We start from the raw sequence: 15,942 nt of genomic DNA on the forward strand, positions 1-15,942 counted from the left end.
CCTTAAGCAACAGAGGGGTTAAAATATCTATTACTTCATGACATTATCATGACACCTCCCACCTTAAAATGAGCGAAGGGGCTGACTTACACGCTAGTCCCGCGCCAAACAAATAAAACCTTTACCATTTTCTCTGGGTTCCTCTGCCTCTCTGTCTTGCTTTTCCTTGCTAGATATACCCCTCCTCCCCCCCCCCCCCGCCTCGCTCTCTCTTCCCTCTGCGGCCTGTCCCTCTCTGTCTTGCTTTTCCTTGCTGGATATATCTCCCCCCCCCGCCTCGCTCTCTCTTCCCTCTGCGGCCTGTCCCTCGCTGTCTTGCTTTTCCTTGCTGGATATATCTCCCCCCGCCTCGCTCTCTCTTCCCTCTGCGACCTGTCCCTCGCTGTCTTGCTTTTCCTTGCTGGATATATCCCCCCCCCCCCACCCCCCACCTCGCTCTCTCTTCCCTCTGCAGCCTGTCCCTCGCTGTCTTGCTTTTCCTTGCTGGATATATCCCCCCCCCCCCCGCCTCGCTCCCTCTTCCCTCTGCGGCCTGTCCCTCGCTGTCTTGCTTTTCCTTGCTGGATATATCTCCCCCCGCCTCGCTCTCTCTTCCCTCTGCGGCCTGTCCCTCGCTGTCTTGCTTTTCCTTGCTGGATATATCTCCCCCCGTCTCGCTCTCTCTTCCCTCTGCGGCCTGTCCCTCGCTGTCTTGCTTTTCCTTGCTGGATATATCCCCCCCCCCCCCGCCTCGCTCTCTCTTCCCTCTGCGGCCTGTCCCTCGTTGTCTTGCTTTTCCTTGCTGGATATATCCCCCCCCCGCCTCGCGCTCTCTTCCCTCTGCAGCCTGTCCCTGTGCCTCGCTGTCTTGCTTTTCCTTGCTGGATATATCCACCCCCCCCCCCCCCGCCTCGCTCTCTCTTCCCTCTGCGGCCTGTCCCTCGCTGTCTTGCTTTTCCTTGCTGGATATATCCCCCCCCACCCCCCCGCCTCGCTCTCTCTTCCTTCTGCGGCCTGTCCCTCGCTGTCTTGCTTTTCCTTGCTGGATATATCCCCCCCCCCCCCCCCGCCTCGCTCTCTCTTCCCTCTGCGGCCTGTCCCTCGCTGTCTTGCTTTTCCTTGCTGGATATATCCCCCCCCCGCCTCGCTCCCTCTTCCCTCTGCAGCCTGTCCCTCGCTGTCTTGCTTTTCCTTGCTGGATATATCTCCCCCCACCTTGCTCTCTCTTCCCTCTGTGGACTTGAGCCACCTGTGCTGAAGCTGAAAGCCACTAATTGGGGCACCTTTGCTGAAGCAGGGATATCCGGAAAACCTGACCTGCTGGATGATTTTGAGGACTGGAGTTGAGAACCCTGCTCTAACTAATGTAGCGTTAAATTCCTGCGGTAACTATACCGGCGCTCTGCGGATCTGCGCTGTTACATGGAACGCCCCTTCTGCATCTCATTATCACAAACGTCCGTTATAGTGACGTAAGGTCTCGGTCTCGTTACAGCAGAAAGCACCAATTAACGCTTTGTTACTGAGCTTTGAAGATCCCCGTTAGCGCTTAACGAGGTCCTAACTTCAGTTGACGTCTTGTTAAGTACCTAACGAAGCTCTGCGGCTCTTCCCCTTGGGCAGAGTAACAGCGGCCGGCAGTTTTTTACTTGCTGATAACAAATCGCAGGGGATAGTCGGAATGAAAATCCGTTTCTGACGTGAAGCCAATGCTTCCGGTTACAGCGGCAGAACACAGACTGGAAAGTGTCAGCGTTCAGGAGAGAGGTCCTTCCCAATCGTGACCCAAACACAATCCCTGCATTCATGACATTACCAGTCTGCCATAGTCACACATACGTGTGCACTAAAGCCAACAGCTACATGTATGTTTTGTTTGCTTCACCGCCAATTATCTCTATACTCTGCCGCTTAGATTGTAAACTCTCCGGGGCAGGGATTTCCTTTGCGCTGGTCTGATTTTGTTTGCAGCACTTATTGTATAATAATTCTCTATTTGATTGTCTCTTTTGTAAAGTGCCGAGTACACTGTGGGATATAGAGATAGAGATCTTCTGTATCTGTTTGCGTGTGTTTGTCCTCATCTGGTTTTTCAATCTGTTTATTTACTTGATATCATGTAAATACAAACAATTCATCTATTTATCCCCCCACGGCCCTGCTAACTTTCTTTTGTATAAACTGAAACTGACTCATGCCCCTTTTTTTATCTGCATGAAAAAGCCGTAAAAAATAACATTTTCTACCAACTTCTTTTTAAAAGGGGCTGTGCTTTCTAGTATCACAATGTACACAATGCGAGGGGTACAAACTTGGCCTCTAATTACCGGCAAGGGGGTCAAAACCATGGCCCCTCTCTCTTATATTCCCTGGGGGTTTATTTTCCCTTGCGTTTGAAGGGTATTCACAGTAGGATCGCTCATCTGATCTCCTTTGATGATAAGGCTGTCTGACAATCCTAAATCCACAGGTAAATAATCTATTGTCCTCTGTTTGTACGGTCATTATGATGCCAGCATTAGTCAAACAGATCAATTTAAGTAAGCAATGATAAACGGGAATTCATGCAGGGAAGAAAAGGAAATTATATTCATTTTTAATGCTAATTCATTTTTTTACATTTTAAAGTCAATAAGTTAACGACATTTATTTTTGACCGCTCCATGAGACTGATCCTTTAAATGGTGAAACCGCTGTTAAGATGTCTCAGCTCGACATGTTTCCAAATGTGTTTAATTATTTCAAAATATGAATAGATGTAAAGGTTTGTGTCCATCACTTAGATTTAACTTCCTAAGCATGCCACTGCCATCGGTTCAGTTTGGTTCTAGGTGGAACTGTGGCCCATATTTACCAAGTGGGGCGGTTGCCCAAGACCCCTTTGTGGCTCAGGAATGTATATTTGTCATGTTGTTGTCTGTGGAAAACATCTGTGTTTTGGGGTTGTATCTAATTAATGCCATTGAGGTTTATAACGTGAAAGTAATGTACTGCCCATCCTATGTGTGTGTATGTGTGGATATATATATAACGCAACAAAAAGTATCCTTATAATAAAGCACACGGGCATACCATGAATATGATTATAAATGCAAAATTTATTGGTATAAAGATAAAAACAAGGGGAGAAAAATATAAAAGAGGGGGGGACTCACAATTGACAATACATATATACCATGAGGCAAAGGCACATAAATTGGTCAAGGAAATCACCAATGGCTGATATCATAAACAGCCAAAATGTATGGAAACAAAAAGTTGGTAGCTCTGTAAAAGGCACTCATCTGTATAGTAACACAAACTGCAGACCTGTGTACAAGAAATAGAGATAAGCCTGTGGTATAGCAATAAATACAAATAAAGACAATATTGCCTAGAATAATATCAGCGAATAGAATGAGAGCATTGTATCACAATAATGGTGAATATTGATACATCACCAAAATAGTGTAGTTGTTATGACCAAAATACGAGTAGCAAAAGCCTCCTGTACTGGGAAAAGGCACTGGAGTCTGTGGAGGGGGACCCCTGCCTGACGTATATGTATTGTCAGTTGTGAGCCCCCCTCCTCTTTTATATTTTTCTCCCCTTGTTTTTATCTTTATACCAATACATTTTGCATTTATAATCATATTCATGGTATGCCCGTGTGCTTTATTATAAGGATACTTTTTTGTTGCGTTATACATTTATTATCCTTGAGCTCCACTGTCTATTGATATTTTATCATATATTAGGACAGTTTTTGGGCAACAGTTACGTATTGTGTTGATGCGGTATACTTTGTGTTCTCTGTCATACATACATATATATATATATAGATCCCCTGAAGAAGTCGTCATTTGATGACGAAACGCGTAGGGCGTGGCTAGAGTCCGGCCGCCATTTGTCCACAAACACTGATGCAGGTTGACTGAGAACTCTTGGCTCCCGTGTGCTGCTCTCCCGGCTTGCAACCTTATGCATTTGTACATCGGAGGTGTCTGTTTCCCGGAGGGACCTATATGGTGGAGCACTGAAGGTGAAAGACCCCTCTTCCGGTTCCGGTTCACGGAGCTGATCCACGTGACGACGCCATTGATTGCGGACGGACGCTGGTGATTGAGCTGCATGGCACATGAGAGCCTATCTCATACACGCTTATATTTGCTGTATCTTTGTGAGTGGCCATTTGTTAGATTTTATGTTCATTCAATACATTTTTATTGTGGTAATGCACTAGGTGTGCGCCTGTTTCTTTCTTTTTCCATATATATATATATATATATATATATATATATATATATATATATATATATATATATATATATATATATATATATATATATATATATATATATATCATCCAATCCCCCCCCCCCCCCACACTCCCTTTCGAGACTACTAATTAGATTAAGGGGTTAATAGCGTTAATGGGTTAACTGTGTGGGTTCCCCCATGTTACTCCGCTCCCCCATCATGTGATGTAGGATGACTGTGCAGAAAAAGATAGCCCCTCCTTTGCATGTCTTGTGACCAGTGATGTCACTGCAGGTAGATATAAGGGTATATATAGCTCCTCCCAATGTTCTATAAGCTGGTTCTTCAGAGTTCAGACTGAAGCCTCATCGCGAGACCTGGAAATAGGTTTGGGTACATAGTTATGTGTATTAAGGATGTCCTGTCACCATTTAAGGTTTCAGTTAAAGAACATGCCCTATATAGTTTGGGTCCATAGTAATGGCCCAAGATTGCTCTCATTCAGGAAGAGGAGTGTGTGCTTAGCAGGGAGTTCTCAGAGTAGTAGCTCCAGAATAGAATCAGATCGGTCCAACCGGAAGGTCCTAAGTAAATGTCTGATCTAATATGCATGGAAGAGGTAGGAAGTACACAGGGTAATGGGGTATATTCACACCACAGGCCCACTTGAGATGGGGCATTATTGACACTATGCAGGAGATTGCCATTCTAACTATTACTAAGGGGAACTAGCAGAAGTACCTCCCCAGCGTAGGAGTGAGAGCTACCAGGGGAAGAAGCACAGAGTAACCATATTTGCCACCAGTTAATATTTTAAGTGAAGTCTGTTTTTGTATGACGAGCATTATCAATATGTGAATAAAGCTCTTTTGTACTATAAGAGTTCCTGGCGCCGATCCTTATTCTATCTAGGTATCAACACCCAGCCTGCACTGACCCAGCACCCTGACCAGGTCTGAGAGACTGAGCCCAGCCTGCACTGACCCAGCACCCTGACCAGGTCTGAGACTGAGCCAAGCCTGCACTGACCCAGCACTCTGACTAGGTCTGAGAATGAGCCCAACCTGCACCGAACCAGCACCCTGACCAGATCTCATAGATGGAGCCCAGCCTGCACCGACCCAGCACCCTGACCAGGTCTCAGAGACTGAGCCCAGCTATGTATATGTATCCAAGTCCATGTAAACTCCTTTAGAGCCAGGCAAGGAGCGTTGCATATATATATGTTTAGCAAATGATGCCTGGAGTTTTGATTTAATGCCTCTTAAAACTCAACCATTACTATACCCAACAAATAGAGAAGGGTGAACCTGTCTGATCCGTGGATTTTCCCGAGCTCTTCAGGCCAAATCTGCTGACTTCATCCGTTTTAGCCCGTTCGTATTCTTCATAATCTGACCAGGAGGCCCGGAGCCTTGCATTGTAACCCTATTTTATACTCCTCCCCCTATTATAATTTCGTTTGACGGATTCGGATGTAGGCGAAAAATTCGTCCATCTCTACCAACAAATACTAAATGGGGATAAGTGGCCACAGCTTTTATTGATAACAATGCACATGACTAATATGGTCAGATTGCACAACAGCTGGGGTTCACCAATAATAACCACCAAACCCACCTGCCATACCAGCCTAGCAGGAAATATATAAATACCACTAGGCCAAACTGGAAGGATATCAGCAGACTGGCCGCCCGACCACAGCCTGGCAACACTGTCCCCATCTCATTTCCAACTGCGAACCTGATCCGTCCTTCCAAAGTGACCACTACCCCCAACACAGGCTGTGACAACACAAACAAGAAACCACCACATAACCAACTTGACCACCATAGTCCACTGTTTCCCCTTCATAGCCCTTCACCTTTACCACTTTCTTGTTTTTTAATAAACTTTTAACAATAACATATATATACAACCAAAGGGGGCGCCCAGTAAAAGAAGACAGGAGCAGGAGGAACCTCGTGCTTCGTCCATAGTCAAGTGGGTGAACCAGTGCTGGATCCACTAGGCACGTGCCTAGAAGCCCCACAAGGTTACATGGTGACACGTTGCCATGACAATGCAACGGCATCATGCCGCGACGCTGCAGGAGGAGTGCTGCCTCGAGGCAAGGACCCCAAAGTCTTAGTGCCAAGTGGCCCCAGTGTCTTAATCCGCCACTAGGATGGACTCTTCCTCCCTTGCTCTAAATAATGCCGCCGCAAGCTCCCTCTCCCAAAACCACCCCCCCCCCCCCAACCCCTCCCCTAACTCCTAGTTTGCCATTTTCCCATCGCGGCCTCAAGAACCACATTATGGACCCGTTACTAATTGAGTAGGAGGTTACTGCATTACAAGGATTTAACGATAGTTTAGTGTTTCACATCTCATCGAGGGGTACCCTACACAACAGACAACGTTGACTTGATGCAGTATCTCAGTGGTATGAAGTTTGCCCTTGAGGTGGTTAAGCCTGCTTCGAACCCCAATTTCAACTTTCCTTGCAACATTGAGAATATCACATTATCTCCCTGTGTTTACGGCACCAAACTCAGATTGTCAACTCTTAGTGCACGGTCATATTATTATTATTATAGAGCTTGGCATCTCATTTTGAAGGCGTAGCTAGATAAAGAAACTTGCCCATGGCCGCCAAGAGGTGGCATTGGGTTTGCAACTCCCACTTGAAAGACTAGTGCCCTTAGCCCTTCCCCCCTGAATAATATATTCATGGAATAATTGCTTGGCAAACTTCACACTGATCAAACACAAATGTCGCCTGCTAGACTTGTGAGCTCATTCCCGAATGAACGTTGAATGGTTCTTACGTTGATTACATTTGCATCGCTCAATACATTAAGATTGTCATCACTCATCGGCTTTCCCACACAATAGGAAATGCAAACCACACGTGGAGACCACACACACACACCCACTTTGTAAGAACCATTCGTTTTGTTTAACAACGCACTGCGTTGCGGGCCCCTCTGGCAACGCAGGGGTTAATTGACACAAGCCCCTGCTGACGATCAACTTTGCAGCCTAAGCGACCGTCACAAAGTCACTGGGGTTAATGGTGACCACGAAATATAGGCTAACCCTGCTCAGTACCACTGCAAGGTTCACATACTGTACAGACACACTGAGGCGCACACATACATGCTACATATAGTTACATAGTTGAGGTGGTTAAAAAAAAGACATATGTCCATCAAGTTCAACCTACCTATGTTATACAGTCTAAAGACAGACTCGCTGATATATGCAAAGGTTTTATCCTGCCCTATCATTAGTACACTTTGCTCCTTGGAGAGACTGATCCCTTAACCATGTCACTGCCATTAGTACACTTTGGCCCTAGGAGGGACTGATCCCTTAACCATGTCACTGCCATTAGTACACTTTGCTCCTTAGAGGGGCTGACCCCTTAACCATGTCACTGCCATTAGTACACTTTGCTCCTTGGAGGGGCTGACCCCTTAACCATGTCACTGCCATTAGTACACTTTGCTCCTTGGAGAGACTGATTCCTTAACCATGTCACTGCCATTAGTACACTTTGGCCACAGGAGGGACTGACCCCTTAACCATGTCACTGCCATTAGTACACTTTGCCCCTAGGCGGGATTAACACTCTTAGCAATACGCCAACCTTGTACACACATGATTGAGCTCAGTCTCCTTTGAAAGCAATTTGACAGCACATATAATACGGAGCACAGTTGTTCCAGATGGCAAATAAATCAGATCATGCTGGAAGTAATAAACATAATTGACATAATCCGTGAAACTGAGAAACATTTATAGAAGGGTATAAAAATAAATCCTAAAAAAAAGGTCACGTCACTCAAATAGCATGTGACATATTAAGAAATCGCCACTAGATGTGTGAGCTTCAGTCCTGGGGAGTCCGAGTCCATTTCTACTTCCTCATAGGCCAACCCAATTTTTGTTTTACAAGTTGTAGGTTTTCATGTTTGAATTCGGCATCAAAATATCCCCCATAGGAAAACATCATGAAATAAGGCGGAAAAAATAATAAATGTAATAAAATAATAATAATTATGTAGTGTCAAATTAGAACTGCAAATGGTGTGTGGGAGTATATAGAAAGAGAAGCCAGAGTCAGGCTGGGGCCATCGCCCATATGGAGTCGTGCGGAGACTGTGAAGCGGGTGCTTTCCCTGGCCATGGTGGGGGGCCGTTCCTAGGGGCGTCATGGATCTGGTTCGCCCTCATTGGGCGAACCACTCGCGTGACCGGCCTGTCGCGCCAAGAAATCAGTTTGAACTGATTTCTTGCACAACGCGCGCCCCCCGCTTCCGCGCGCGCACGTTGCATGGACGCGACACTGCCTTAAGGCAGTCTGATCGCTCAGCGTGCGGACGCCTCCGCACGGTCTGCGGCACCATGGCCCCAGCCTTAGTGGGGCAAAGTGACATCATCTCATTAGGACGCACGGAGTTGAGTGGTGCGACCTTTGAGTGGGCTCATTCCTTTCCCAGCGGGCGTCTCTGCTTTGCCTCACTAAGGTGGCTGCTGCTCCTGCTTAGGGTTGATTGTACCATTCTTAGTTCTCCTTTTTAAAGCCTCACATTGATCCGGCGGTCAGCCCATGCAGATGCCTTTCCCCGGGGACACCGGACTTGCAAGATTCCTGGTGCCGGGGCGGTGACTGTTATTCTCTCCTATGCATTTTACCTGTGCACTTAAGCGAGTGTATATCTTACCTGTGCACTTAAGCGAGTGTATATCTTACCTGTGCACTTATGTGAGTGTATATCTTACCTGTGCACTTAAGCGAGTGTATATCTTACCTGTGCACACTTATGTGAGTGTATATCTTACCTGTGCACTTATGTGAGTGTATTTCTTACCTGTGCACACTTATGTGAGTGTATTTCTTACCTGTGCACACTTATGTGAGTGTATATCTTACCTGTGCACACTTATGTGATTGTATATCTTACCTGTGCACACTTATGTGAGTGTATATCTTACCTGTGCACACTTATGTGAGTGTATATCTTACCTGTGCACACTTATGTGAGTGTATATCTTACCTGTGCACTTATGTGAGTGTATATCTTACCTGTGCACACTTATGTGAGTGTATATCTTACCAGTGCACACTTATGTTAGTGTATATCTTACCTGTGCACTTATGTGAGTGTATATTTTATTTGTGCACACTTATGAGTGTATATTTTATTTGTGCACACTGTGTGAGTGTATCTCCTTATTCCGAGGACGGTACCAGATTCGGCGTCACCAGCAGAGGAGAGAGGCAAAGCGCAGGACAGTGAGGGATGCCCACAGCAGCGTGTGACAGTGAGGGAGGCCCGCAACAGCGCATGACAGTGAGGGAGGCCCGCAGCAGCATGGGACAGTGAGGGAGGCCCGCAGCAGTGAGGGAGGCCCGCAGCAGCGTGTGACAGTGAGGGAGGCCCGCAGCAGTCAGGACAGTGAGGGAGGCCCGCAGCAGTCAGGACAGTAAGGGAGGCCCGCAGCAGCGTGGGACAGTGAGGGAGGCCCGCAGCAGCATGGGACAGTGAGGGAGGCCCGCAGCAGTGCAGGACGGTGAGGGAGGCCCGCAGCAGCGTGTGACAGTGAGGGAGGCCCGCAGCAGCGCGGGACAGTGAGGGAGGCCCGCAGCAGCGTGTGACAGTGAGGCAGGCCCGCAGCAGCACGTGACAGTGAGGGAGGCCCGCAGCAGCGCAGGACAGTGAGGGAGGCCCGCAGCAGCACGTGACAGTGAGGGAGGCCCGCAGCAGCACGTGACAGTGAGGGAGGCCCGCAGCAGCACGTGACAGTGAGGGAGGCCCGCAGCAGCACGTGACAGTGAGGGAGGCCCGCAGCAGCACGTGACAGTGAGGGAGGCCCGCAGCAGCACGTGACAGTGAGGGAGGCCCGCAGCAGCATGGGACAGTGAGGGAGGCCCGCAGCAGCATGGGACAGTGAGGGAGGCCCGCAGCAGCGTGGGACAGTGAGGGAGGCCCGCAGCAGCACGTGACAGTGAGGGAGGCCCGCAGCAGCACGTGACAGTGAGGGAGGCCCGCAGCAGCACGTGACAGTGAGGGAGGCCCGCAGCAGCACGTGACAGTGAGGGAGGCCCGCAGCAGCATGGGACAGTGAGGGAGGCCCGCAGCAGCATGGGACAGTGAGGGAGGCCCGCAGCAGCGTGTGACAGTGAGGGAGGCCCGCAGCAGCACGTGACAGTGAGGGAGGCCCGCAGCAGCACGTGACAGTGAGGGAGGCCCGCAGCAGCACGTGACAGTGAGGGAGGCCCGCAGCAGCACGTGACAGTGAGGGAGGCCCGCAGCAGCACGTGACAGTGAGGGAGGCCCGCAGCAGCATGGGACAGTGAGGGAGGCCCGCAGCAGCATGGGACAGTGAGGGAGGCCCGCAGCAGCGTGGGACAGTGAGGGAGGCCCGCAGCAGCGTGTGACAGTGAGGGAGGCCCGCAGCAGCACGTGACAGTGAGGGAGGCCCGCAGCAGCACGTGACAGTGAGGGAGGCCCGCAGCAGCACGTGACAGTGAGGGAGGCCCGCAGCAGCATGGGACAGTGAGGGAGGCCAGCAGCAGCACGGGACAGTGAGGGAGGCCCGCAGCAGCGCGTGACAGTGAGGGAGGCCCGCAGCACCATGGGACAGTGAGGGAGGCCAGCAGCAGCACGGGACAGTGAGGGAGGCCCGCAGCAGCGCGTGACAGTGAGGGAGGCCCGCAGCACCGTGTGACAGTGAGGGAGGCCCGCAGCAGCGCGTGACAGTGAGGGAGGCCCGCAGCAGCGCGTGACAATGAGGGAGGCCCGCAGCAGCGCGTGACAGTGAGGGAGGCCCGCAGCACGTGACAGTGAGGGAGGCCCGCAGCAGCGCGTGACAGTGAAGGAGGCCCGCAGCAGCGCGGGACAGGGAGGGAGGCCCGCAGCAGCACGTGACAGTGAGGGAGGCCCGCAGCAGCACGTGACAGTGAGGGAGGCCCGCAGCAGCACGTGACAGTGAGGGAGGCCCGCAGCAGCGCAGGACAGTGAGGGAGGCCCGCAGCAGCACGTGACAGTGAGGGAGGCCCGCAGCAGCGTGGGACAATGAGGGAGGCCCGCAGCAGCGTGGGACAGTGAGGGAGGCCCGCAGCAGCGTGGGACAGTGAGGGAGGCCCGCAGCAGCGTGGGACAGTGAGGGAGGCCCGCAGGAGCGTGGGACAGTGAGGGAGGCCCGCAGCAGCTGGAGGGACTGACCCCTTAACCATGTCACTGCCATTAGTACACTTTGGCCCTAGGAGGGGGATATACAGTATTTAATTTACATTTTCTGCACATACCTTTAAGTTTACTTATTAACCCTTTGAGTGCCCTTGGACGTAGCGACTACGCAATGGGCTCTGGCTCCCTGGGTGCACACAATGCTCGCTCTCTTAGGGCTGATGGCATCCTAGCACAGGGCGCAATCAGAAGTGATGGCTTCGACTGAGCCACTGATTGAGCCACCTGTGCTGAAGCAGGGATATCCTGAAAAGCTGACCTGTTGGTGGCCCTTGAGGACTGGAGTTGGAATTCCCACTACACACCAGTAAAACCATACCACACAAAAAAATAACGGCGATCAGCTCAGACTTCCACGCCAGTGGAGGCAGTGACGCATTGCGCAGAGAAAGCCAATCACCATTAAGGTTTTTGCTAGGTATCCGTTCGTTGCAAATGTAGGAACAAACGTCGAAGACTTCCTCGCCAGACAGCCTTATAGCCGCGGGGTCTCAAATTAACCCTGGTTAAAGGCTGTCTGAGACTGACGTCTCTGGCAGGCTGGACCAGCCCTGAAACGGCGCCGCAGTGCGGCTAATAATACAACCGTGACCTCATCCCAGCGCCGAGACATGGAGTTACCGCTGGCAGCATCAAACAGTCAATGTTTCACATGAACAGTTACATACGTGTTACATACATGACAGGAGGCAGACAGGGCAAATGTTTGTACGCTCAACATGTTAACCTCTTCAAGGCCAGAGGGGCAGAGCACTAGAATCCCATGCAGAGTGAGGGAAGGGGTTAATAGGGCCCTGTGCCAGTTAGAGCTGCCGATCCATCAATGCCAGCACCTGATGCTCCTTAACCACTGCACAATTTCACTGACACACTATATAGAACACACAGACCCACACATGCATATATACTGTTATATAGATACACACAGACCCACATCTGTATATACACTGTTATATAGATATACAGAGACCCACACCTGTATATACACTGTTATATAGATATACAGAGAGCCACACCTGTATATATACTGTTATATAGATATACAGAGACCCACACCTGTATATACACTGTTATATAGATATACAGAGACCCACACCTGTATATATACTGTTGTATAGATACACACAGACCCACACCTGTATATATACTGTTATATAGATATACAGAGACCCACACCTGTATATATAATGTTATATAGATACACACAGACCCACACCTGTATATATTCTGTTATATAGATACACACAGACCCACACATGTATGTATACTGTTATACAGATACACACCTGTATATATACTGTTATAAAGGTACACACACGTATATATACACTGTTATATACACACACATACAGCTTATATACATACTGTTATACACTGTGGAACTGCCTAGGCTTTTCTGCCTACACCTAACCAAATTAACCCTTTCAATAATACTGCACTCAAACGTGCCCCAGGCTCTCCCTCTCTGGCCCCAGCAGAGAAATGGTTAATAGCACATGTACAGTTTTTTTTTCACTTTAGATAATTGGTTTCTCTCTCCCACCCTTTGCAAGGACCCCACCCTATATCCCTTTAATCCCCCTGCAGGCACAAATCATGCCCCCGCCGTCGCTCAGCCATCCCGTCGCCGTGACAACCGCCTGTCATGGTGGTAAGCAACGCGTCATTGCGAAGACGCTCGGGGGGTGGGAGACGGGGCGGCTTCTTCGCACAATGGCGGGGAGTGCAGGGAGCGGGGCTGAGGGTGTTCCCGCTAATAAAGCCTTATTTTACTGTCAGTGCAACAAGGCGTTCCGATGCCCGTGTGATATACAGTATGTCACGGGGGGGATGCAGGAGAGCAGATGTGCTCGGATAATTATTATCATTATCCAGGGAACCTGTCATCTTATTCCTTCAATGAAATGTCCTATGGGGCGGCCTTAACCTCTTCACTGCCGGATGGGTGCGGCTCATGTTATTGCTGTCCCCCCCCTCGCTGAAACCGCTCAGTGGTGACGGTGTTGCAGCGCGCAAAATAAAGGCGTGAAGTCTGTCGCGGGTGTGACCGCGAAGGCGCTGCACAGCGACATGGCGACCAAAATCGCTGGTCGTGGATTTTATATTGGACATGCTATGGCTGCGGTGCACAACTCCGGTCCTCAAGCCACCTCCAACAGGTCAGGTTTTCAGGATATCCCAGCTTCAGCACAGCCCAATCAGAGGCTCAATCAAAGACTAAGCCTTTGATTGAGCCACCTGTGCTGAAGCAGGGACTGACTGAGCCACCTATGCTGAAGCAGGGATATCCTGGAAACCTGACCCATTGGAGCAGGGCTTGAGGACTGAAGTCGAGCCCCACTCTGCTATGGCATAAAGGCATGGATCACTGCAGACAGCATAAAAAGTGTATTTGGTGTTTAACTGCATCCTTACCATACATTGTATAATTAAACCCCGTTGCTGTCTCTTGCAGTAACAGGGTTAATAGTGCCCTCCTCCATAAATAGCTGCCAAGACCCTTATTCTAGCATCCTCATCCTTCCAAGAGGACAGACATATTTAATACACATATGATATTCTTTGACGTGCAAGTTTGCATTAAAACTGCCCAGGATAGTGATGTATTTTATTCTGCATGCAAGAAATCTGTATCCAAACCTTGTTTTCCTGTTGTCAAACAGGTGTATATTTAAATAATCGTTTACGTTAGTTACACTTAGACAGTGTTTTTCAACTTGGGTTCCCCGGGCATCAGTAAAGGGTTCCCTGCAATTCTCAGGTCATTTGAAAATTGTACCAAATACAGAAGAATTTACAATGTACCTGATCTCAGACGCGCTATTAGAGAGGGTTGGGGTTCCTTACAATGCATCTGATCTCAGACGCGCTATTAGAGAGGGTTGGGGTTCCTTACAATGCATCTGATCTCAGACACGCTATTAGAGAGGGTTGGGGTTCCTTACAATGCATCTGATCTCAGACGCGCTATTAGAGAGGGTTGGGGTTCTTTACAATGCATCTGATCTCAGACACACTATTAGAGAGGGTTGGGGGATCCTCAGAATTTCACAATGTAATTATAGGGTTTCCCCCCCCCCCCCCCCATGGTTACAAATGAAAATTCTCCCTTGCTTGTCATTAGTGATGTGTTATCATGATATCTAGCTCACACATGCTAAAAATGTCCTTAGCATGCTTTGTTACTGCTCGGATAAACAGACGGACGGTGCTGGGCTATTTTAGAGCCTGCTGCCTACTAATGTGTATTAGGTTTATTTCTGCTTCCTAGCTACTGTGTGTCAGAGAAGACAGATCTCTACATCTGCTCGCGCCGGGTGGAATAACAAATCTTTCCCAGTCACAGGAATCATGTATTGTACTCAGCTGTACTTGGTAATAATCAGGGAGAAGATGACGTTACTATCGTTTGCACATCAATTAACAGCAGTACTGTACTGTATGTTATGTGGTGGATCTCCGAGACTGGCTAGAAATGCTTATGGGGTTGGCACAGGCTAAGCTCAGGGAGGCTCAGACCAAGCAGAAGACTTGGTCCGATCATCATGCCCGGAGCAGATCATTCATCCCAGGGCAGCAAGTACTGCTTGGTTTAAAAAAATGTAGTATGACGTTGGGGTAGATGTGTATATAACATGCAGTGTTTCTGCCTTGGGCGTTGTGTATTAATAATGTGTGTAAATACTGTGTGCTGGTGCAGTGGTTAAAGGCATCAGTATTAAGCAGAGGTGTCTGTGCTTACCCTGTGCTGTGTGCTCTGTCTCAGATGCCTCCACACGCCTCCTGCTCGGTAGAATGAAATGCCTGCTTAAAAAAAACGTAGGGCTATTATCTCCTGTTTATTCCTGTATCCATAGAGACATCCTGTTACACAGCAAGGGAGTGTGATAGAAATATAAATGACCACGGTCATTCAGAGGCGTAATACAAGTCCCTTCTTTGCTGGCTGGGTGGAATCTCCCAATACTTGTCACTAGATTGGGTGCGTTATAAGAGGGGAGTGTCACACTGAACAAAGCATGTCATGGTTTGGTTCATGCACTTGGCTCGCCCCTCTAAGCCTGGGCTAGTGAAAATCTCTCCGCCCGGCAACGGAGTTTAATAAACCAGGCCTGGTCTAAAGCTGTATAACATAGCAGGGATAGGGAATTCCTTTTACTTTTATTTTTTTTGGGGGGGGAGGGACAATAAACCCTGTATTGTTATAAAATAAAAATAATGAACTGAGTGTTTAGGTTTGAAAATTAAAAGCAGAAATAGTTTGGGATATTTAGGCCCCTTTGGGCAGCGACGAGAATTTTTGGCAGGTCTGAGGGTGGTGAATTTCAGTTGTTTGGGGATTTTTCCCCCCACAATGCATTGCAGGTCTCTGGCAGTGAAGGGGTGTCTGTGTAAAGAAACTAATATAATTGGAATCCAAAATCCCTCCATTCTATGGCCACGCTTATAGTGCCGGCGCGGCAAAGCAAATTGCTGCCGTCGC

The 15,942-nt window shown here is 48.9% G+C and overlaps 2 protein-coding genes across 4 annotated transcripts in view; one reads left to right on the forward strand and one right to left on the reverse strand.

Moving 5' to 3' along the window:
• The window catches only part of RBL2 (RB transcriptional corepressor like 2), a 162,006-nt gene extending 157,797 nt beyond the window's left edge, over positions 1-4,209 (forward strand). The window contains exon 25 of one of the 3 annotated variants that reach the window (XR_012789210.1): positions 3,801-4,209. The gene's annotated coding sequence lies outside the window, so the exon portion shown is untranslated. The remainder of the gene's footprint in view (positions 1-3,800) is intronic. The other 2 variants (XR_012789211.1, XR_012789213.1) reach the window with 2 other exon arrangements.
• The window catches only part of TPPP3 (tubulin polymerization promoting protein family member 3), a 37,240-nt gene extending 21,816 nt beyond the window's left edge, over positions 1-15,424 (reverse strand). The window contains exon 1 of the mRNA XM_075577159.1: positions 15,202-15,424. The gene's annotated coding sequence lies outside the window, so the exon portion shown is untranslated. The remainder of the gene's footprint in view (positions 1-15,201) is intronic.
• Between the last annotated feature and the right edge of the window lie 518 nt (positions 15,425-15,942).

The sequence above is a fragment of the Ascaphus truei genome, chromosome 19, assembly GCF_040206685.1.
Source record: "Ascaphus truei isolate aAscTru1 chromosome 19, aAscTru1.hap1, whole genome shotgun sequence".
Lineage (NCBI taxonomy): Eukaryota > Metazoa > Chordata > Amphibia > Anura > Ascaphidae > Ascaphus > Ascaphus truei.